Source organism: Patagioenas fasciata, chromosome 1 (assembly GCF_037038585.1).
Source record: "Patagioenas fasciata isolate bPatFas1 chromosome 1, bPatFas1.hap1, whole genome shotgun sequence".
NCBI lineage: Eukaryota > Metazoa > Chordata > Aves > Columbiformes > Columbidae > Patagioenas > Patagioenas fasciata.
This window is the reverse complement of record NC_092520.1, coordinates 79236137-79261419: the sequence shown is the minus strand read 5'-3', so window position 1 is coordinate 79261419 and position 25283 is coordinate 79236137. Positions and strand designations below refer to the sequence as shown.

Here is a 25283-nt window from a genome sequence, read left to right as displayed (position 1 = left end):
TTTTTTCCTAATGCCTATTCACACCAATAGCTATCTGGAAAACTCCAGAAAGACTGAGGAGCTACTAAAATGAGAATATATAATAAGGAACCAACACCTTGGTTATTATCATGGGTTCATTCAGACTGATTTAATCTCTTGATTTTGGATTGTGCCTTTTGAGGGGTTTTGTTATGTTTATTTAGTCTGAAACCTTTAGGAGGAGGTTTCTTAATTTTGTACCAGAGATCCTTAAAGTAAGAGTAGCTAAGAAAGCACATATTTTATACTGAGCTTAAGAAGAAAAATTAATTAAAAAGCAGTCTGTATCTACACTTACAGACATATACATATATGGGAAGTAACTAATGCAGAGCTGTACAAGACAGGCTTCTGTAAAGAGAGATAAATGCTCATCTGGAAACGTTCTAGGGCATTGGGCCAGCTCTTGTTTTGGTTGTTTTTGCTTCACCATTTGGACAGGTGCAATTCATCACATCAGGCTTGAAATCTCATGAACTAGGCACTATTACGTTGGAGTAAAATGTAAAAAACAGAGGCAGGCTTTTCGCAGATACAGAGGTGGAGACTGAAACTGGGAGTTATACCAGCTTGGACTCTGTGGATGTACCTCCTAAGTGCGTGCTTCAGATGTCTTGTTTGATTTCCTTCATTCAAAAGACAGAACTCTAGAACTCAGTTGCTCTCATTTCACATCCTGGTGCATCCATCCTTTTTTGTTTCCAGCTGTGTCAGCTCTCTGCATATATCTGTACTGAAGGCAACAGGGTGATAGCATTGGGTGAAAGTTATTCAATCAGGTTTAAAATATCCAGTTCAAATACCCAACTTGAGAAACACAGAAAAGTAACATACTCTGATTTCTATTCTGCTGAGTTAATAGCTTTACAAAAAGTAGTTTTCAGTAGAAGACTTCAACTGGAATACAAAAGCACTGCTGCAGATATTCTAGATGGAAGCCACTAAAACCTTAAGACTAAAGACTGCAAATATATTATTATATGGCTCTGAGCACTTACAGTGTTAGGACTTCTCTTATGAAAAGGTAACATTTCAAACGTCTACGAATTCACTGATATCGCCATCAGTAGCAGTCAAGCTTGTTGATACGCCTAAAACTATAGATGACATTATCCATCGGGTTCCAGTCCTAGACTAGTGTATAAACTACCAACTGCGAGGAAATTCCTAATAAAATAATTAAAATAAAATGCAACAGCTTGTGATTGGTTGATCAGGATGAATAATATAAATAAAATACTCAGCGAGAGTTCTTAATACCATGTCATATCACAGCTGTCCACATAAAAATGTGAGCTTTGAAAATAATTTTTAAAATAGTAACTAAGTTGAGCAAATTTGAAGGTGACATTAGTATTGTGAAATCTATGCACATTTTCTCTGATTTAAATAGAGTAATTTGCAGCAGCACCAGCATACCAGAACAGCAAACCCACAGTATAATGAGGGTACAGAAATCAGTTTTACCAAACAGTAAACACTTGAACTTTCACTTCCTAGCTCTAATCTTGCACTACTGTTAACATTTAATTCTGCTACAAGATCTCTACATTTTTGTGCTCTGCATCCTTGGAAATAATTCAAACACATTAAAAAGAAAAAACGCCCACAAATCAGGACTTTATATACAGAGGTTTCTATTCCTGCACAGTGAAAAGATTTCATGGCTGAGATCTCAAAGTATCCTTGTCTTATTCAGGAGACTAGATTTCATCTGTGCATTCACAGTAAGTGGCAACCCATAATCCAGCCTGGCATACAAGCAGCTGAGGTTGAACCATGACTGAGGTACTCACAATTCCTCCTTGGCTCCAGGCCCCCAGTGCTATGCTTGTCATTCTACTGGTGAAGTTTCAGCTGTGACTATGAGAACTCACCAGCAGAGCTGTGCAACTCACAGATTTCTTCGGTTTGCTGGACAAAGGAAAAAAATAATGTGTTAGTAGTTGTTAACCTGGACACATTTCAGTAAACCTAGAATTAATATTTGTCCCTTTTTTCTTCTCCCTTCTTTTTTTTCCTCCCACAGCATCCTTAATGAAAAGATATCTCTATTTATCCTCTAATCATCTTCTATTGATCATCTGAGCATCTTCATACAGATTTAAAATTTAGAATAACAATGTTACTGCCTCATATAGTACAAGTGTTAAATATATAACTAACCATATGCTAAGAGATCACGTTTCTCTATGCATTCCACATAAAAGGCTAAATTATTTTATCACGAGCTCAGGGTAAACACAGTACATTTTCTAACACGTGAAGACAACCATGTAGGTGGTGCACTGAATAAAACCCCTGTTTCATTTCACCTCCTTCTGTTCACTTAAAATAAGCAGATGACAAAGCAGTTCTGAGTAGAATGCTTTCTTTGTTGACTCACAACCCATGACCAAATGATCTATGAGAAGCCATCATTTGAACTTAGGAAATTGCTATTATAGAACTAGTTTAAAATTTTCTGTCATGAACACCCCCTGAAGATACTCCAAATGGTAAAAAGCTCCATTTCAGACCACAAACATTTGATATTCCTGAATCAAGTGTTCCAATCACTGGCTCTAAATTACATCTACTAAATAGTTTGGAAAGGACTGATGAAGTACTAACTGAAAATCTGATTCTTTAAACATTATTGATTTTTTTTTTCTTTTAGATTCTACTTCAATTTAGAAACAGCTTCTTCATTTCTTCCTTTTACATTCAGCAGGTAATTAAAAATTCGTAAGGAAAAAGCTTCATAGCCCCCTTACCCCTGTCAAATTGCAGTATTCCCCTCCTCCTTTGACAAGACAATTATACAGATGCAATGATCAATTCAACACAGCAGCTTTTACATGTTTGCAATAAGGATTTGCAACAGACTTCATCTCAGTTAAAGGTTTGGCATAAATAGCCATAACATTTACTTCAGCCCAGAAAATCAAGCAAATAAAGACATGAAGAGCTAATATCCTATAACTCAAAATCAAGCAGGTAAGTAAAATGATTTCACAGTTCCCAGAATCCCAGGGAAAATCTGTGTCTCTTAAAGTCAATTGCAAAATTTCTATAAAATTCAGTGCAATCAGAATTTCATGCACCTTCTTCTGCTCACTGATCACATTTAATCACAACACCATAAAGTACATGGTGATTCCCATACAATTAATTGTAAAATTCAGCCTTGACGATAACATTCCTTCCAGGATAAATAATCACATTGTTCTTTCCCTTTTCCAAGAAGATTTTTTTTTTTTTTGGGGGGGGGGGTGCACAGTTCTATCTTAAAAAAAGGAAAAACTGCATTTCTGTTATAGAAAGGAAATATGTGTTTCCTAAATAGGAGGGCCAAATCCTCTGCTCTATAATTTTGATGGAACTCAGTCAATCCAACCCACGCATTTTTTATTGCTATCTAGCACTATACTACAATGTAGAGTGAAAACTGCTAACTTCTATCGTCAGGCCAATTTATGTATTATCAGACAAAACGGATGTCTACAGTGAATTATGGGTATAGGAGTCATTATCTTTCAGGAGCACCTTGAAAATGAGATGTCTAATCTCAATAATGTAAGTTTCCTGGTTAAATAAATCCCCTGTGCTTAGTAATTCTGTGCATTTATAGAAGAGATGTCACACCCCCCCACCTCCTTAGACTTTAAAAAAACATTTTAAAGCCTCAAGGGGATTTGAATCCTCACTAAACAGAATTGACTTCTGTACTGATTACTTAGTAGTCTTAATCACACAGTTCATGCATTTTTGTTATGTAATGGATTGGGAAATTCAAAGAAACCAGCCTGTTTCGCAAACATTTATCTTCCCATCCTCCTCAATTCCCTTTTACTTTAATGGCTATTTTTTTTTTTTAATATCAAGATGACAGTCTTATTAAGTACACCCTGCTTGAAACAGCTCCATTCAGCACTGCCCTCTAACTTTGTAGCCACCCAGAGCTTTTGTGAGCATTTAAGAACAGAACTTGGAAAGGCCAACAGAGGTTTTCCAATCCACTCTGCGAGAAAGATTGCCTCTCCACTTTTGCCTGTGAGAATTCAGGTTAAGGACTTCAGTCATCTATTTCTTCCTTGAGAGCCTGATCCAAAGCTAAATGAAAACAAAAGGAATCCATCTATCGATCTGAGCACTTCTGGCAACTTAATTCAGAGTTCCTCTACCAATTTACACAGCAAGTTGGATGCAGCCTGAGGACAGTCTTCCTAACCTAACTTGCACCCACTCTCTGTGGCCACAGGCACCCCCTCTTGTTCCCACACACCACCTTATCTCCAGGAGTTACCCACAGATGGCTGCTGACAGCCCCAAGCTCCAAGTGAAACAGAAAGAGCCAGCTGGCTCACGCAGCCACCCACCCACACCTAGATGGGTAGATTCTGAGTTGAATGTATAATTATGTCCATACCACCATCTTAACTGCATTTTTCTGGGCTGGAACTGGTTCACAGCCAGCCAATTCAGACTTGCATCTGCCTGTATTTGTAGACACAACATCAGATTTAAAATATTCCTTTGACCTTTAGGAGTCTGAGACTCTTATGCCCTATCTCTGCTCTCACTCATACAAATCAGGAGTAATTCGCTGGAAGACAGTGGAGGCATAGCAGCATCTAGAAGGGAAAAACTAAAGCCTAACAATGTCATTTGTGAGCTCCTGGTTTAAGTTTTAATTTTCTTATCAGGTTTGTGTTAGTCTCATCTTTTTGGAAATGCAAAGTAGGGACTCAGACATTCCTCATTCAATTTTCATACATTTTATGGATCTTTAGCTAATATAGATAACATACCTGTTACCAGCAGCCTGTTCTTTTACAAATACTTCCAAATAAATTCTTCTGTACAAGCACCACATTGTGACCACACTAATTCTAACGTAGAGTCAGCAGCTTTTTAAAACCATCTTCATGATAAAGCAAATCTTTCATACAACCAGAGAAGATCAGCAATCCATATCAGTTCTATATTAAAGGCTACACAGTTGCTGTTGTGTCAAATAAAGATTTTCTCTAACACTCTGCAACTTAGGTTTCAATCTGCAGTTAATAAAATACAGTTAAGAAACCTAATGTTCTAGACCTGTTCTGAAGTGTGAGTACCAGCGCATCCAGGAAGTACAAAATTTGCTGAAAAGACAATGGTCTAAACACTTTAGGATTGCAAATATAGCCAGGAACTGGAATCAACCACATAAAATAGTTCATGTTGCAGCAGGAAATACATGTGGCTATACAGAGCACTTCTTTCCACCTTACTGTTTTACAGAGTTTAACAGCTCCACACTGTTTTTACAGGACCTTTATATTCTTTGGAAGTTACTCTGGATAACCCTTCAGTTGGTAAATAGTAGAAGAGCTTTATGTTTTTCATCTGAGTTATGTCAGCTCGTCCAGTTACAGCCATGTAGCTAATTTTTGCGACAGTGTTATTTTTCAGAGGCAAGGATACATCAACTGATGCAGCGGCAATTTGAGCTGTTTACATCCCTGTGCATGTGATTTACAGAGCCTCCAGCTTGGAGTGTCCTCGGTTTTGACTATCCATGACCCTGCTATACTGTCTTATTGCTTCTCCGTGTGTTATCGCACCTTCTTTCACTTCTACAAACACACCATGCCATGTGGGAGAACTGTATTTGCCTCTTAGGGACCCTTTAAAAACAGTAGCAGTCCTCATGCCCTATGGCAACATATACCCCATCTGTACCCACTACTGGAGAAATTACTGGCTTTTATTAAGGTAATCAAATATGCAGGAGATGCGAATGTTAAAGGGAAGAAGTCTGTACACTGTTGTCAGGACGTGTTGCAGGAACAACACATAAGATATCAGTGTGTTCTAAATTATTTGGGGGGGCGGGGAAGGAATTAAACTTGGTTATCACATGCTGGTAAAAAAAATTGAATCAGTTACACACTGTCTGCATGAGTCGCATTAAACTCAGGCTTGTACAGTAAGAACTGTAGATGCCATCTGCAGCACCAGAATAACCTTGGCAGCATACCAGCACATATTAATTTCTGTGGAGAACAGCCTTGCTTGCTGTAGCTGAGTCCTCGTGGTACCTCAGACTGCCAAATTGTCTCAGAGCTAGTAACTGGATATTATAACTCATTTAAATCCATCCTAGTTAAACATGATGCTTGGAGCTGGCAGTTCCTGAAACTTTATTAAAGGTTGAGTAGGTAGCCTTTCTCACCCCCCCAGCCCCAATTTAGCAGATCATGATTACCTCAGGCAACTCACCAAAAGCCTATGATGGATAACTTGAAAACTGGAACATACATGAAAAAAAGGTAGAGGAAAAAAAAACGCTGTTGAGGAATTTTCAGTTTTGTTCTGCTTTAGGTAGAACAGAGTCTTTCAACAGAAGAATTAATATCCTAATGAATTATAGACTGATTGAGAGGGGAGACAGAGAGAAAACTCTACAGCAGCATTTCTGTATTTGCATAAGAATTTCTACCTGGATAGTGTAACTTTTTTCAACTTCTGAGAAAAAGGAACAATCAAGGCAGTTCTTGAAGAAGACTGACATCCATAGATCTGCAAAAAAAGTTACAGACAAGAGACACAGTTACAGTTCAAAGACTTGTACATCAAAGAGTGACCCATCCCCCTGTGACTCTCCCTGCTCTTATTTCACTCAGATTCTTCAAAGTAGCATTCAATGGAATGGATGACTTTTTTGTCCTAGATAACCATGGAACAGGCAAGATTTGCTCTGTTGAATCCAGATGTGGTTCAACAACCTGTTATCCTAATAACACACAAAAGAAAACATCTCTGTATGCAGAAAGTAATGTCCACAAATAAACTACAAATGCCCATCAGGAATAGCTCAGTGAACCACACACATACTGGTTTGGTGCTACAAACATCTAGAAACAGTTTTACCCATTATAGTGTATAAGTAGGACTGTAAAAGTGGCTTCGCTAGACATATGTTCCCACCTTCTACTGTAGGCACCCACACTGTACCATTATTATCAGATCTAAAACTTAATAGTCTTTAGCACAGTTATACTTTGAACATCCTTGCAACAGGAAAACTGGTATTATCCCCATGTTGTCACACAGATGAGCCTATTGTCTGGATCACTAAAAAGCATAATCATATACATGTCATCTAGTAGACACTGATGATGGGATGTCTGAATCCAAATCACTGATTTTCAAATCTGTAATTTAAGTTATGTCCTCACTCTTCAGGTGCTTAAAGATACTTAGAAATGTGAAGTCTGACTGTGAAGAAATCCAGATATTGTAGAATTCTTGATCCTATAGACCAGCTAGACAGCTACCCTATATTTAAGTTAAATCATAACATGAATGCGCAATTTATGCATTCATGTTCCATGTTACATCAGTGATTAATCTGACTGCTTTTGTCAGACCAAATTTACTTGAAGCTTTGTAGGGAATAAGGGTAAAGGAGTGGACAGAACTTTCCCCTCCTGCTGCCCCTTACCCAGCAGCCCACTGACTGCAGCGATTGAAGCATCCTTTCTCACTATGGGAATTGGGGTTCAAATTCTCTTGTGGTTTCTGTTTTCCTCTTCCATGTGATTACTTCAGCCACCAGGTGAAAGACATTTTCCTTCTGCAGACTCCTGAATTGGCTCTTCTACTTCGTACAGACTAATTATATACCAGCTGGGTGGGTATGTGTGCGCCTATGATTGAGCATGACTCTGGTCTGGTTGCTAGAGCAGTCACTTGACAGGGGATATGACTGGATTCTTCAGGCCCAGCTTCAATAAACATTAAATACTAATTTAATTCACTGAAGCAGAAATGAAAACTGTTGCAGCAAGTAAACTAGAATGTTTTGGATGACTGGCTATAGGTATTCAGGCAAGAAGACTGCAGAAGACAGAAATCTGAACCACACTTCAGAATTGTAGATTTGTGTCTTGAGAACCCAGCGAAGATATTTGCTTGTCCTCAGAATGAAAGTGGAAACTGTTTAATTTTGCAGTTGTTTTGTAAACTGCACGGTATATGCAGTACAATTACCAGTCTGTAATCTTCTTTATTATCTCTAATTTATGACCTCTGGGGGTACAAAAGTAAGCATGCAGCTGCTTCTTCCACCAGCTCTCTCTGCTCGCTGCCTACCTCCTTCCTCTGGTCTCTGGGAATTTGCAGGAGAGAAACTGTCAGGGTGAGGGAGGAGCTGTTTCATAAAACCAGTGCAAAACCAAATGCAGTCGTTAGTAGCTTGCTGCTGTGTGCAGCATTAACCACAGGGAAGTCAGACGATGTTGTCAGACGCACCTTGCTGAAAAAACTCGCTTGGAGTGGGTGGATACAGGGAATCTTCTTAAAGAGAAAATGATGACATTATGTGAAAATTGATTAGGAGAGGACAAATGTGTATGCAAATGTCCTAGCCCAGAACTGGAAACTCTTACTGCTACTATGAGTGGTGTTAGCTGCCACCATAGCTTTTCTGGATGCCAGTGTACACTTAAAGAGGATATATTATTTATCTCACACACAGCAACTGAGGCATAATATATTATTAAGGGATTAGATAGTCAAAAAGAAAAAAACACAATATGAGGGCTGAAATTATATTTCTGAATATGACTAACAACAATTTCAGCCACTGTTGGAGGTGGGTTACTCATCTGTTCATGTTCAAACCTCTCAGTATACTGAGCAGTGTGTCTACTCACGTGGTCTTAAGTAGTCCAGAGATGTTTCCTCATCTTCAAAAGGTATCCTACAGTTGCCTGTTACCTGTTGATTTTATATTAATCTTAGTAGTGGAAGATAAGCTGAGTCCAGCCTACAAAAAGCCAGTGGGAGTAAAGATTAATATAACACAAGCTAAGAGATGATAAACAGATCTGGTAGCAAACACTTGCAGTGGAAACAGTCAAAAATACCAGTAACAGAGAGATTCATTACAGCTGTCTGTGAGAGGTCCAAGCTTTCACGCAGAAGTCTTATGGAATTTGACAAAGAAATCTTATGGAAAATTTTTTAATTGACTTACTACTTTCAGGTTGAAGTGCATACTCTTGAGGCAGAGAAGTACATGCATAAGTATGTGTGTACATATGGAATTTCATTAACTGGTTTAAAATAACATCTATAAAACCCTGCAAGTATAGATCTGCTGCTTTCTTTCTTTCTTTCTAATTAAAAACCATGTTATATTAGTGGGTTTATTTACAAGAGCAAGAACTCTGTGATGTCATCTATTTTACAGAAAATCACAGTGAACTTCTCACATGAGCATTATAACTTTGGATTTGTAGAAACTCAGAAGTCATTGAAAAACTGATTCAGTCATAAAGCTCTGCTAAATCTAAGTGCACAGCTTAAACAGAAGTGTCTAGAAAAAATACCAAAGCATACAAGTGAAAACAAACATGAGGGGGATATAATTACAAGGGATAAAGAGACTTTGGTTGTAATCTCTTGCATGTATTGGTATTATCAGCTGAATCTTTGGATAGGTCTCATCTGAAGTCTGCTAAATGTTAATGAGGGTATTTCTTTTGATTTTAATAGGTTCTGAACTTAATCCTAAAACATTTTGGTTTCGTGACAGGAAGCTCAGTATATGAACACAGACCTTGTATGACAGAAAGTATCACAGAAAGTGTCTCAGTATTCTTTACTTGTAATGCAGCAAAAATAACCTTTCTAGAAATAAAGACACTCATCAGTGTAGTTCTTGGGTCCATACACTTAGATTTTGGCTTGGATATACTACGATCAATATTTCCAGGTGAAGCAACTAATTTCCTCTGTTTGACATGTGAATAAAACTCTTGCAATGCAACTTTGACTTTCATTTTACTTGCAGTCTGCTATTGCTAATGAAAAAAAAAATACTTCCTAGCTTTTCTAATGTATCAGCTAGATAAATTGTTAACACTTAAGAATTTCCCAGGAGGTAATGAATGACACAGTTTTCTGTGTTATCCCTGATAAAGTTTAGGATATGGAAAGCAGTTTAATCCTCTTTCTATACTCTCCCATCTGTGCTTAAGAGCCACCACAGTAAATTACTACATACTGAGGCACTGCTTCAGATGCAATTTCGTATTTTCAAAGCTGAGATAATTTTACTCCACAGTATATTTTTTTTAATCCTTGTAAAAAAAAAAAAAAAAACAAACCAAAAAAACAACAACAAACTAAAATGTTTAAGGAAGCCAGGTCAGAAAAAACTGTTGCATTTAAGAGATGGATGGTAGTTTTCAGTGGACTTCTTACAAAGGTTGCTTGGAATACAGAGCTAAGCCAAACTAATCACTTTGTTTACAGAAAATCAGCAATGCAAAGTGTTAAGATTTAACTCAATTGTAATCCTTTGTTAATTATAAAACACTCTTTATGCAGGAATAGATGCTGACAAATATGGCTTGAGGCACTCTTTTAATTGTAACTTAAATATGCAATTGCTTATGCCTAATGTCTTTGATTCTGCTTTCATGTTGCAGAATGAATTTACTTGGTGCAGTTTTGTCATTAACCTGTTCGGTCATGGTTAGGGCTCATTTCTTTCTCTGTGAGGGAAGCTTAAGTTTTGTGTTGGATTTCTGCACATATTACCAGATGTACATTTTGCTGCTGTCTAATCATTATGTATAAAGGGCTTGATATAGTATCTATAGGAGTAAATTGACTGACTCAGTTCAGAGGCGGAGCATAAACAGCTGCTCCAAGAGAAGTGAATACAAAGGGGGAGAGACTTATTTAATATACTTGTCTATCTTGTATTTTTCTGCATCCACATAAAAGCCTACATTCAATAACACCACAGAAATCCAGTCAGTCCAGTGTCTTGCTCAGGTCACCATATGGTTGTGGAACAGCTGGTTAACGTTAAACCTTCGCAAAACTGAGCTTATACTTACAGGAAGCAGCAGGCACTTCGCAGAATCTGCAGCATCTAAGACAGACAGCCACAAATCAGCAAAACACTCTGCTAGAGAAAGAAACCCTCCATAATCCGTTGTTACATTGAAGTTCAAATTGACATCTTTCTACCTATTTTACGTCCTGGAACTAACTCGAAAACTGTACGCCATCCCACCTGGTGACCTAAACCCAGCTAGACAAACGCCTATCACCTCACAACCAGATTATGGCAATCCAGCACTTTCTCTGAGACATGACAGTTGCTTCTAAGACTAGTGAAGCGTCAAATCTAAGCAATGTGTTTCCCTGTAGACAAAGCAGTGGCAGCAGTATGGTCACACTGCAGAGTAGTGGTTCCCTGCCTTCTCTCTGTCCCCAAAGCCAACCCAGCTGCCACAGATATACAGGGATCTGGAAGGTACCTTGCTCTGTCCTATGGCGAAGTGGCTCATCCATGCTCCAGAGGAACATGCATACCTGACAAGGCAGCAGGAAAATAAAATCCATAAGGAATCTGTGGATTTTTCTCTAGGAGCAGGTAACCCAGCTCTGCAGAGGTCTGCCTACTAACATGGAAACAGGGCTGTTTATCGCTGCATATGCCAAGAAGAAACTCCTCCTGTTCATTTGATTTTCTCTAGGTCTTCGTTGCCACACTGCTGGGATTGCTAAGGAAGAGGCTTCCATCTTCACCTCCCTACCCACTCGCATCTGTTCCTCCAGTGTGGCTTGCAGTGGGCAGTGAGAGGTGAGAACCTCAAGTGGCAAACGGGGGTTTGTGTTCACCAGTGGGCAAAGTGACACCAGCAGTTGAAGAGAGCTTGGTAGCAGTGGAAAACTAGCCAGTATAGCTAAATTATAGCTGCATATTGTTGAAAAAATAGTGAAGAGGCACAGCTATGCTACTGTAAGGCTGAAAGTTTTGGAAAGCTCATGAAAAAATAGAAATACCTGAATATAAGGTATTCATGTGATCTTAAGTCTGCCTCTTTGGGTACCTAGTGTGATATTATTGATATTGACAGTGATCCATGTAGGAGATGCAGGGAGCGGGTCTAAACCCTGCCTCCAGGAGGGAAGGAGAGGTCACTTCAAAGCTGATGCCTCAAGAGGCAAGAGAATGAGTTACCTTGAGACCAAGAAGGTCGAAGAATAGGGAGAAGTGCTGCAACAGCCTGCTTCCCCCCTGTTTTTCCCTGTTTCCCCCCTCGCCCCTGTCCAAATGCCCTCCCCAGGAAGACAGGTGGCAGCTTGTGGAGTTCTGCTTCCTGCACAGCCCAGCTCCCCAGGGGCAGCATCCGGCTCCCCACACACCCCCAGGGGCTCTGAAGAACTAGAGGGGAAAACAAAAAAAGGAGGAGAAGGTAGAGGATGAGAACCTGGATACTCTTCTGCAGATTGACCTGGATGTTGTTTAGTAAAATTAAATGACAGATGCTTCTCAAGGGCATGACAGTTTGTAGATGCCTCCTTGAAGCAGGGGAACTGCTAAAGCCTTCCAGCTGAGGTCGACAGATTTTCTGACAACAGAAAATGAAGCAATCTGAAAATATGCTCTTCCAGCTACCCCTATAGTCAGTTACAGGTTGATCATACTATGTTTCATAAATGCCAAAGCAAGCTGTCCTGACACCATTAGTTCTTTATTTAAGACACTGATAGAAGAAGAAGAGCTAATTCTTTATGAATATTCCGAGTGCTGTTAGGACAAACAAAGCATGTAAGCAGACTGATAAGAACACTCTTCATAACCTGATTCGAAGATAATACATGGTTTCCAGTCCTGACTCCTTTTTTTTTTTTTTTTCCACTTTTTGTGGCTATGATACTATTTGAATATGTTTCATTTATTGTACTGCTGTATGCAGTAATGATTTAGAAGTATGCCAACAGAAAATAAGCAGGATTTTGAAATGGCTAGCTAAAAATTAGCTAGTTTTTATAACTTGTTGATAAAAGAATAGAAATACTCTACTTGGTTTAGTAGAAATTCAGTTTACATCTTGGATACAAATATAGAACAAGACATACTGTTTTCTTAATGGAACAATAAAATTAGCTGACCTTTTAGTGAATTCATGTGTTAAGTCGAAAGTCTTGGTAAACAAGGTAACAGATATTTTTGAACTGAGCATTCATATAAACTGCTAAGGAAGTAATACTGGGATTTCTGAGATGTGGAAAATTATTGCTTGAATAACACTATGACTCTGAAAACATCATAATATAGGAGAGATGTAAATAAAATACTAAATGTATAAAAAAATTAGGTATTCAAGGTATATTCTGGAGCACCAAGCCAATAGATGGAATCCAAGTAAACTCCATGATTTAGGCACAAAGCAGCAGAGGCTTCAGTCATAGAAGGATGTGTTTCTATAAAACATCTTTGTTAAGTCTTGGGAAGGCACAGAAATCTGACCGGAATATAGGTGTCTTCTTAAGAGTACAGAACATTAATACTAAACATACTAAACAGTATTTAACTTATATGTTGCTATGTCTACCGTGCAAGTGCACCATATTTCCTACTAAATTTTTAACAACATTCATGGAACTATTTCGAAGGAAGAGCTGTATTCAACAGCCATCAGAGAGACTTACCTGGTTTACCATTATCTGACAATCAACACCTCTTCACTGGAGCTCTGGATACAGACAACTAGAGTCATTGTGTATCCAGAATGTATGACATGAAAAGCAGGGAGAATGTTTAACAATAGAGTAAAATGACAGGTAAGAAGGTTTTGATAAAACTGTAAAAAGAGTTCTTTGTTCTCTTTTTAAAGGAAAATTTGTGCTTCCTCTCAAAATGCTTTCCAGGAATTACTTATTTCCTAATCAACTCTCATCAGAAGTTATTAAGGGCACGAGTCTTTTTGTCTCCCACTGACAAGAAAAAAAAGCAATTAAATGACACAAATGTCACTTGTTCTCATGTGTGTGCCCAACTGTGCCAAAATAGTATTATCCGTAAAAGAGAGTAAGCAGCATTTGAAAATATTGGTATTATCAGCCAAGGACAGATTACATTTGGTCTCATAGAAAACAAGAGCAACAAGAAGGAAGGGGCGGGTGGGATGTTAGAGGAAACAGGAGCAAAGAAGGATATGAGAACGTTCCCTTCATTCTCTGCCTTGAATTGACTTGCAGACACACGACCCAGTCTGTTTTTTGCAGAAGTGTCAAGAGTGTTGAAAGCAGCATCCATCATTTCACCAAAGGGGACAGGGATTTGACCCTATCCACTCGTGCGCTGGTCCACAGAGCTGGCTGTGGGTGTATGCTGTATATGTATATGCAATCTATTAGGAAATCTCTGTCAGAGGCTAGCAGAGGGCTTTCAGGAGAACTGTGTAATGTTCTCTGAGTGGCTCCTGCTGTTCTCTGGAGATGAGGTTTCAAAACATTAGCTAGACTAGATAGGCCCAAGAACCCTTGAACACCTTCATGTTGGTTAATGCTGTACTTTCCACATAGGGTGTACACCCAGTCTATACATTGAGATAAATAGTTGTTGTTAATTAGTGGTGGTCTTAATTAAGCTTTTGCTGAACAAATTTACTTAATTGTTCAAAACACATTTGTGAGATTCTGCAAAATGAGCAACTTACCCTCCACCTTTGTGAAATTGCTGTTAATCATTCACTAATGTCTGCATCATCCTATTTAAACCTTCCCCCTGTGGTTTAGACTTCTTTCTGCTTGCTAATCCACCACAGGGGAGTGATATGTAAACATGAAAATACATTTTTATAGGCTTTTCCTATTTGTGGTGGTAGGTTCTATCAAGCCATATTCATAGCCTCGCTGAGAATTATTTATAATTCATTAGTCTCACATTCAATTGAATTAATTTAAAGGTATAATTCAATTTAACAAACATGCAGCTCTGTGTACCGAGCAGTGAGGCATACTGCAGCTGTTTCAAGCATGCCGCACTTCACCCCATCTTTCTGTTTTCAGCCAGCTTCCTGGCTCAGTGGTATTATCATATATCAAACCAAGCACCCCACCAAAACAACAATGGACCATAACAAGACATCATCTTTTAAACAGCATCTTTTAAAGACAGCATCTTTTAAACCTCCAAGCTGTGTGACTTTTACCTACCTGTTCCAAATTTCTCAAAATTCTTCTTCTCCATGAAGAGTATCTCCTTTAGTGTGCGGCTCTCTGTTATGAAATCCTGTTGATATGAACTACTGTAGTCTTGCTCCTATCTCTGTTGAAGTCCATTATAGACACCTCTTTCCTGTGATTTATGCCTCATTATAAAAATCAAATTTCTTGGTTGTCAAAAGTAAATTGACTGCAGCAAGCTGAAGGAACGAACTCTCTGACATACAGAGCCATCACACCAGTCTAGAGACATAACTTCAAATGTGATGGAAGGATATCCTCTAAATACAGAGCTCTCTTAGAAAGGAAAGTGAAAAACCAATTATCAGGTTGAGTGAAGAAAGCGCAAACTGCCTCTCTGCTAACCTTAACCCTAAACACCAGGATGGGCTGAGACTTGGCCCACACTCAGAAGCCATCACCCAGATAAAAAAGCTGTCAGGACAAAAACTGTTCTGCAGGATATCACTCCTCTTGCCAGCCCTTTGGCAGCCCCACTACAGCTGGAGATTGAGGCATTGTCTCTCTCTTAACACTAAACCTAATCTTCACCATACTTTTAACCATAGACCTAAAATGTGTTGTGCTCTGAGTCATAGCCTGGGGCCTCCAGGCATGGTTGAAGGGAAAAAGTTATCGCAGAAGAAATCTTTCTGTGGCCTACCCCTTCCCTTGGCAGCCCCCATGCAGCCTTACTCCACCCAGATCCCCAAGATTTGTCTCTCTCCTAAATCCTTTGCATAATTTTAATGCTAGTCTTAGCAGTGGATATGGACTAAGTGTCAGCTAAAGAGGAACATATGTGGCCCAGAAAAATATTTTGGTAACCTAGCCCTTCCCTTAGAAATGTCTCTGTATCCTCCAGTGGGGCATATAGACTTTGTCTTTCTCCTAACTCCAATATTAACTCTAATGTGAAGGGTGAACTGAGCCTTAACCCAGGATACTAGCCATGGCCCAGATGATAATGGAATAATGAGAGAAATGTTTAGCATCCTAATCCTACCCTCAGCATTCTCTTTGTAGTCACACTCCAACGAAAGCTTGATGCTTTGTCACTGTCCTGGCACTTATACAAAAGCTAGCCAGCACCATGGTGCTTGCCCACCACTTCCTTGGCGGGTCATTTCCAGCCACTTTGCAAGACAAGAAAAAGATTCTGCCGCTCTCTAAAATTAAACATAGCCCCAATTGTTTAGCTTGGCCTTGGCTCAGCACTAACCTAAGACCCCCAGACATGGTGCAGATTACAAAGTAGTCAGGGTAGAAATCTTTTTGCAGCCTACTCCTTTTCCCTGTATATCTTTTTCACATCCACTCCAATGACTGCCCTAGGTTTTGTCTCTAAACTCAAACCTTAACTTAAATCCAACCCTAACCTCAACCTTATCACTTGGCCTTTGCTGAATCTTAGTTAAGGATCTCCTATGCATGGCTAGGTACAAAATTTAGGAGATGAATACTTTCCTAGCCCACCACTTCCTTTTGCAGCCCTTTTGCAGTCTGATTCCAACAAGAGTCGTAGGCTTTGTCTCTATCCTAATGCCAACCGTAGCCCCAACCATAAGGACTGGCCTTTGCTCAGCATTGACTTGGCAGTCCCAGTGGTGGACAGAACTACAGTCAGGAAAGTATGTTCTTTGTAGCCCACCATATGACTTGGCAGCTACTTTGCAACCCCACTAGCCTTTGTCTCTCTCCCAGCACCGAATTTCAGGCTTACCTCATGGCCCCTGGGCAAAGCCCAAATTAAAAAAGAGTTAATGAGAATAATATTTTTCTAGCCCACCACTTTCACTGGCAGACCCTTTCCAACCCCACGCTATCTCAAGCTCCAGGCTTTGTCTCTCTCCTCACCCTGAAAATTACCCCAACAATAACTGTCACAGAGAGCTCAGCCTTATCCCAGGACTCTCAGGTGTGGTCCAGATGAAAAAGTTGTGGTGCAAGTCGTATTTCTGTAGCTCACATCTTCCCCTGGTAATCTCTTTCCAGCCCTACTTCAACAAGAGCTCTGGACTCTATCTCTTATAAGCCTAATTTTAATGCTAAGAGTTACAGAGAGTTCAGCCTTTCACCAGGACTCCCATGCATGGCCCAGATGATAAATTTGTCAGAGTAATAATCTTTTCATAACCTACCACTTCCCTTGGAAGCCTCCTTGTCAACAGTCTAAAAGAAAACCTAGGCTTTGTATCTCTCCTAACTCTATCTCTAATGCTAAAGGTGTCTGACTCTTACCCCTTGACTGCCAGGAACAGATCTAATGAAAACATGTTCAAATCTTTCTGTAGCCTACCACTTACCCTGACAGACACTTTCCAGTCCGACTCCTACAGGAGCTCTAGTCTTTTTCTCCATTCTAACCCTCACCCTATCTATCCCCAGCCCTATGTCTTGACACTGACATTGGTTCTCAGGCAAGGACCCTCAGGCAGGACTGAGATGAAAAAGTTGTCAGGCAATTAATCTTTTTGTAGGTGCTACTTCTTTGATGGTCCTTTGCAGCTCTAGTCCAAAAGTAGCTCTGGTCTTTGATTCCCTCCTAAGCCTAGTGCTCACCATCATAGAGGGCTCAGCCTTAGATCAGGACACCCAAGCACCATCCGTATGGAAGCACAGAGGAGAAGCCTTTCTGTAGCCCACCACTTCCTTTGGGAGGTGCTTTCCCACCCCACTCCAAGGGAAGCTCTTGGGTTTCTCTCTCACCTAACTGTGGCTTCCACATAAGGCCACAGATGGGCCTTACTCAAGGAACTCCAGACACAGTCCAAGTGCAAAATTGTTCAGTAGAATAATCATTCTGTAGCCTACCACTTTCCTTGGCATTCCTTCTGCAGTCTGCCCCAACACTGGACTTAGTCTCTCTCCTAACCTCTACCCTAAGCTTAGGTTTGGTCTGAGCGCTACCACAGGACCCTGCTTTCTACCTCTTACTCCACGCATCAGTGTCTAAAAAGTAACCACGAAAAACACCAAAAATTATGTCCAACTTTGTAATCTCTGAGTAAGAACACTTTTTTTTTATTTCACATGTAAACCATTTCTTTGTATAGTTAATTATTTGCTGAATCAAAACAATAAGCACAGTACATGTCCAACAGACTCTTAATTATATATTTCTTCATTGATCTAACCAACCATTCCATTCAGTGCTGAAATCCTACCTATGTTCCAAACTTCCCTCCAACCTTTGGTGATTATAGCAAAAGAATGATTTAAAATTGACAAGGATATACTTCATAGGTCACATACATATAATAAAACAAAGGAGCCAGTTTTATGTTTTTCCTTAAAAAAATAGAGATGCAATAATAAATTGTTTTTATTGGAGATTTTTCCATTAGAATTAATGACACATTGCATAAAGACACATAGTCTTTCTTAAAGACATACATATTATGGACTCTAGCTCCTAGTATATAGTTTCAAATTTTCTTAATTTTCCTCAGCTATTTTGCAACATATTTATTCTATTTATTTATTTTTCTGTGTTCTGTTAGTTTGAAAACATTATTTTCTTCTTCTATTTACTTTGAGGGCATGCAAGTTAACTGTTTGAAAGCATCAATACTATCAGAGGTCTGTAGGTTACCCTGTATATCCTGAACCCTTTGTTTCCAGAGAAGCAAAGTTACACGAGCTTCTGCAGAGAATAGCACTGAAGATATCATACAGCCAGCTGCATTTCTGATGTGCTTTGACTTCACTATGCACATGACCGAGAAGCTGTTGTCAGCAAGATAAGCAATAGGCAGTTGTGGGGCTGAATCTGGAACAAGGTTTGAATTCACATCCCTGGCTCTGCAGTGAAACACCTTAGCTATCTCATCAGAAGGTCACATAAATTAACTTTGTTCGGTATTTTAAAAATCATATCCTTATGTTGCATACATTAAATGGCAGTAAAGGCCATATAGAAATTGAGAAAATGAAATTTTCCTACTATTTTTTTGTATGTAGGAAATCTTAACATATTTACACTATCCACATAATTTTCCTTTTTTCTATAGTTTCTTTCTTTCTATTCATGCACACATGCATGATATCTCTTACTAGTTTTAGCTTCATTCTTTTCTGTTATTTTTTGTCATTACCAATCTACCTTAAATCTTAAAACTTGGAAAAGGTATGTATTCTCTTACAGCTACTGTTCTGTGTTTCCCATACTAACAGAGCAACCTGCATCATCGAAACAAAACAACTGAATATGGCAAATGGACTGCATGAACAAACTGAAAAAGAAGAAAGCTTCTTCTCTACAATTTTCTGTTTTCATACTTGTAGGGTTATTTATCACAATAGAGGGGGCTATAGGTGATTCTTCAGTTGATATGCTCCATCGAGATTTAAAAACAACCATTCTCTTAGCACAGATTGTGATTTTAGTAAAACTTGAAATTAGCAATTATACCAGGCTTTGGACTAAAATGGTGTATTAGGGGTGCATTCCACACTCCTATCGTATCTGTAGAACGTCATGGCCTTACAATGGCATGCTTTTTGAACCCTTTGCAATTTCAGATATTTCCTTTCTCTTTTAATATCTCATCGCCTTTGCATCAATTACAGCCTGACCTAAAGCCACACTGGCAGTGAATTTGATATATAGTAGAATCCATTTAAATGAATTTCTGATGAAAGAATAAAACTGTTAAAAGAATAAATTTACTACACAGTTTTATACAAATCCTGTATATGCACCAAAATTCTCTTAAAGAAAAAACTGATGTAAGATAAAAATGTTAAATGAATTAAAACCCAGCATCCTAGTGAAATATAATGATTATTTGACCTACTAAATGAATATCTCCAAGGACCATATAATGGCAAGTATTCAAATATATGTCAATTTTAAATATGTAATGAAAAAATGTAAAGCAAACAGTGATCAATAGGAATATCTATTCAGACAATAAACTTATGTAACAGCAGTGAAATATTCTTGAAAGGACTTTGTTCACTGAGGCGTGAAGCTAGTAAGTCTTTCATTTCTGTTGAGAAAGAGAGGCTTTTAATGATTATTGAAAGTTATTAATTGCACAGCATAAATGTAATTTTTGCTTTGCTTAATTTCAACATATTAAAATGTCTGCGAAAGCCATTATCTTCCCTTCCAGATGGACTCTGCACTTGTGGTAAATTTTTAGGGGTCTGCTTTAAAAAAGATGTTGACCAACATTCACCATTAGGGATGTCTGTATTCTGTTTAATGTAAAGCATCTTTTAAAACTGTTCCAAATTTGTCATCACTGTTGAAACATAAAAAATATACATGTTGTGAGCACTGTAGCATTTATTTAGCTTTTACATAGTCAAGAATATAGCATATAGACATATTTCTAATAAATATTATGTCCATGTATTTCAATGCTAAAATAAATTAAAAGTGTTTTGTCTTTCCCTGTGAAAAGCACTATTTTGGTAACACCAAAATCCTGTGAAGTGATCCTATTTTGAAAAAATATATGCTTTACCTGTATAGCTTGATTTTGGCCAGTTCTTTAAGTAACTGGTTTCAGGTTTAAAGCCCATATTAAACCACTAAAAATGTGCACTCTAAATCCCCTGGCAATAAGTTGAAAATAATTTTATACATCAGCTTCCTACCTGGAAAGAGTTGAGTTCATATTCAGTTTAGGTTATAGGTGAAATGAGTTTGTCAGTCGTAGTCTAGTCTGTAATGAATTTATATCTTGATCACAAAATTACTGTACTACCCAATTAAATATTGCCTGAGGGACAGTTCATTGGAGATGGAGACCCAACACTGGTTATTAGAGACCAAAGTGCATCTTCAGTGAACAAAGAACTGTACAGTCCCTAGATAGTCTTGTCTTGGTAGCAAGATGCTATGCATGGAAATGGCATTCTTCCTTCTTTTGCACCACTTTGTGTTTATATGACTTTACAAATTTCAAAAATTTCATACCAAGGAATAGCATAAATCTTGAGTCATTACCTTCTGTGCAGAAAATTCTTTGTGGAAATTCAAGGGCTTTTTTAGTGACTAGTTTGCGACTGTGATTATCCTTTTGCCATTTAGCTTTAAACCTACATTTTTGATGAATGTGTGGATAAAGCAAAGCCTTTATTGCAGAGGCATGACTGGCAGTGAAGGATGCTGAAAGCTACAACTTCACTATACTGAAGGAACAAAGAGCATGTGCAAACTACAGGCCAGAAGAAGAATACACAATTAAGGGTACAAATGTATCAGTCCTTTCTTACAAGAGATGTCTTCTGCCTGTACCCCTCCTGAAAGCAAAACCAGATTAGATTATGAAAGTCCAGTATGGATAGTCACACCCCCAGGTGAGGTTAACTTTGAGTCCTTTGAGTTTCCCTGTGGGTCTCCCATCAGTGCCACAAAAAACTTAGGGAAGGGAAAATTTGACTGGCTGACTGGCAAAATGCAAGGAATATATGTCTTGGGATATTTGAGAGTGGAAACCTTCGGAGGTAGAATTTCTCCTTGAATTTCCCTTTTTATATGGGCAATATCCACTTGTCTTCCATTTACACTGAGATCTGGGACTACAGAGAAGTTTTTGATTTGCCAAAACTCCATCCACCATTATGTTGTGATCATCAATACACAATAATAGCCATAAAGAAGAAAGCTGGAAATAACTATGCAAACACTCCACTCATACTTAAAATTATGTTCTACTGTACCTCAGAGAGCAAAAACGTACACTGAAAATAGAGGTAGATGATAATAGGGAGACACAGAAGATAATGAACATGTTGAGACAGGGTTTTTCTAATTAGAAGTTTGATGAAGAGATGAACACATTTGAACTTCAACACTTTCGTTAAGATAGTCCATAAAACTACCTTGTTGAGAAATGCAGACTAGTTGAGAGCTGGGAAACAAACAGCTCCTGTTGGCAAGCCGCTAGAGACACCAGCCACTGAAAAGAACAGAAGGTGGCTGCATAAAAAACAGAGGTTATCCAAAACCAATTAGGAGTCGCCAAGGTTTGGACAGGAAGCTAGATGAGAAATACAGATACAGAACCCTGTTTTGGTAAAAGTTTTACTCAGCCAGACAGAGTGAGTATTTTTTCTTAATTATGTAGTTGCAAACTAGATGAAATGTGGAGCACATTCCAAGAAGCCCTTCAGATCACAGATGGAGAGGATGCTGCACATACATGCAAGACCTAAATACCTTTTGAGAGATATACAAACATTTTTAGCTTTATAGGACAGCAGAAAAATGTTAATGTAAGAGAGGTCTTGATTGATCTGTTGCCACACATAAATAAATAACAGCTTGCATAATCCAATATTCACAGTAGAATCTTTGGTCACACTCCAGAGAAAACCACATTTCCATCCTTGTCTCTTGGGAGTCTTCTTCTGAAAGACTCCTCATTTTTAACAGTTCAGCCCATATCATTTTCTATTAGTATAAAAGGAGATTCAGCTCAACATAACTGGTTATTCTTTTGCCTGAGCACTCAGTTCGGGTAGCTGCAAACTGTCCTCTGACTTCTTTTTTTTGCCAAACTCTTCTTTTAAATCCTTGCTTATCACAGTGATGAAAAAGACTGAAACAACATGAGAAACACTTCAACATCTCCGAGCTTCATGAAAGTAAATACTTGAATCAGGTTCTGAAGCTATGAATGGTGCTTAGTGGGTTAATCTGATTTAATCCAAGAAAATCAGACTTAAACCATGCTCATAAAGGGTACTTTAATTTTGTTTTCTGTTTTTTAAAAAAAACTAGGAGACATCTGACCTCCCTGCCAATAATTTCTCTGTACTATTTATAAGCATTTTTGAAGTTTCTGATTACAGTGCTGAATGTCAATAGGATCCTATCTACTACTGTTATCACTATTGCTGTAGCACTTAAAAGCTGCAATTATGGAACAAGGTCTGACTAGTCTATGAGCTACACAGGTCCAGAGCAAAAGACAGTTAGTGTCACAAGAACAATATGAGAGATTAATAGTTAACATGGATCTACAGAAGGAAATAAATAATACTTTCAATTACATAGAAATGAAAAGAAGAAAGAAAATTGAGGATGTACTTGCAAAGGTATATGAAGCTAAGGGTGCATATGCAATTTTTATTAATATAGGAAAGACTGAGATATGAATGTACTGTGAAGAGAAAAGCTCAAGCAGAGAGAGGGAAAGGACAAGGTAAAGGAGGGGAAATATACAGATATAAGGCAAATTGAGGACAAAATAAGATGGCATTGTGGCAATTTGAGGTTATTAGAGAAGAAGTACAACTCAGAAACTTGCACCTGAACCAGGGGAGAAGATGACACTTGCAGAACCATTATAAAGACTGTAAGGCAATCTGGGATGAGGCAGGAAGGTCAAATGGTTGTTTCATGGAAGAAAGGCATATAGTTTTCACCGGAATAAATTGCCATAAACGTGTGCAGAGAAGTCAAGAGCGGGGGTGTAGAATGTTTCAAAAGGGGGTGCAAGGTAGGAAAAATGTGACTGAGGTTGTTGGTATGGGGTTCAGCTGAGATGGAAGAGAAAAACTGTTTAGTCAGAAAGACTGTAGAATGGAAATGCATTATAATTTCTGTTGTAGTAGAGAAAGGCATGGAGAAGCAGCTTTCATTGAAACACTGGAGTGTATATGCACAAGTGCAGGTAGTTGAGTGCTGGAAATTATTCTGAGTTGCAGCTTAGTGGGATAGACCACACAACTAGAGAATACATTAAAAGAACGACTTGTAAAAGAGAATGGAAAGAAAACAACGCATCAATGTTTAAGTTAAAATAAAACAGTCAAAAAACCGACCCACCCCCCTCCCCCTGCCTCCCCCTGAAAACAAACAAACAAAAATAAAACAAACAAACAAACAAACAAACAAAAAACTATAAAAAGCCTGAGAATGGATGAGAAGTTGTCTGCTATATGTTGTAAGAAATTATGGGGGAAAATATCAAGCAAGAGGCCTGTGAGTGACACTGCCCTCTGTATCTTGAGAACAAATACTTTCTTACCATGTGTTCTTCAGGGCAGAGAAATTCCATGCTTCAGATCAATTCTATTGATGCAGAATAGGAATGTGTAATGATTAAATTATCTGTGTGAGGTGACACAGAAATCAGGGCCAAACACTGATCCAAAGACCCCTAAATCCCAGGTCAGACAGTTTGTGAGCTAATAACTGTCTGCTGGCTGGTACAGACACAAGTTTGACATCCACCTGCTCCCTGCAGAACCCTCTTTCTTTTCCCAGTATAGGTCTATTAACAGAAGGACATGTTTATTAAGATGTTACTCAAGCTAAACAGCAGATTATGCCTCGAAGTATTTTTCCTTTCTCAGTTTTCTGTATTCACTATGAACTCTGAAATGGTAGGAACAAAGGCACACCCAGAAATGGTTCATTTATTTATCTGCTGGTAGGTGGGCAGTGAGGAAAGTAAACTATGCCACATCACATCATAGAGTTTAACGATTCCCATAGCATGGAGAAACAAAAGGTAAAAATTCACTACTCATGAATTATCTACCTATGCCAACAGTCAATTTAGGCCCAGTATACATGCTACGCAGGGAGAATAAATTCTTACGACACATCAAGTCTGGAATCCAGGGCAGCCTGGTAGTGACAGTGAAGTTACACACTATTTGCATACTGATTTCTGTGGTACTGCTCGTTGTTTTGAAAAAAACATATTCATGTAGTTCCACTGGGAACACAAGTGACATATCCTAATAAATGAGGAAATCCAGCTTGAGTAACTATTTTGTTAACAGTTTATTCTATAGCTGGAGAGAGATGCCTTCTAGGGTTTTGGGGGTTGGATTCTGTTTGTAAAATAAAAATTAGAGGTACACTTTTTGTTCCCTTTTCAGATTTTGGAGTTTCAAAATATATCCTCATCTCTTTTTATAGATTCTGTGTACCTTGTGGAGTCATTTCATGTATAATTTTGATCTACTGATAGTTTACTGAACATTTAGAAACAACATAATTCACTGGCTTCTTACCTTTTATTTGAAGGATCTTTGAGACTTTTAATCTGCTTCTTAGCTAAGTACTTCTTTAGCCATGTGCGTTCCGTATTTTGAGAGTTGCTTTTAATAGATCTGATCTCGCATGTGCTTTGTCTGCAGCACAATAAACATTAAAAGGACTTCACCTCAGTATATCTCCACAGTGGTTTTGCGTGACTTTTACTTTGCCCCTTGAACCTCTTCAACACACTGTCAAACTGACTGTGCTCTCCGCTTATCTGAGATTACTTTCT

General features: G+C 38.5%; 1 long non-coding RNA gene across 2 annotated transcripts; it reads right to left on the bottom strand.

Moving 5' to 3' along the window:
- Nucleotides 1-615: 615 nt before the first annotated feature.
- Nucleotides 616-25239, bottom strand: LOC139827002 (uncharacterized). Of its 2 annotated transcripts, none has more exons than XR_011737176.1 (5): nucleotides 25024-25239; nucleotides 8709-8821; nucleotides 6491-6570; nucleotides 1818-1935; nucleotides 616-754 (listed from the first exon to the last, which is right to left on the bottom strand). It is a non-coding gene; the product is annotated as an uncharacterized lncRNA (long non-coding RNA). The 2 variants fall into 2 exon arrangements; XR_011737177.1 differs by having other exon boundaries at nucleotides 616-749.
- Nucleotides 25240-25283: the final 44 nt, after the last annotated feature.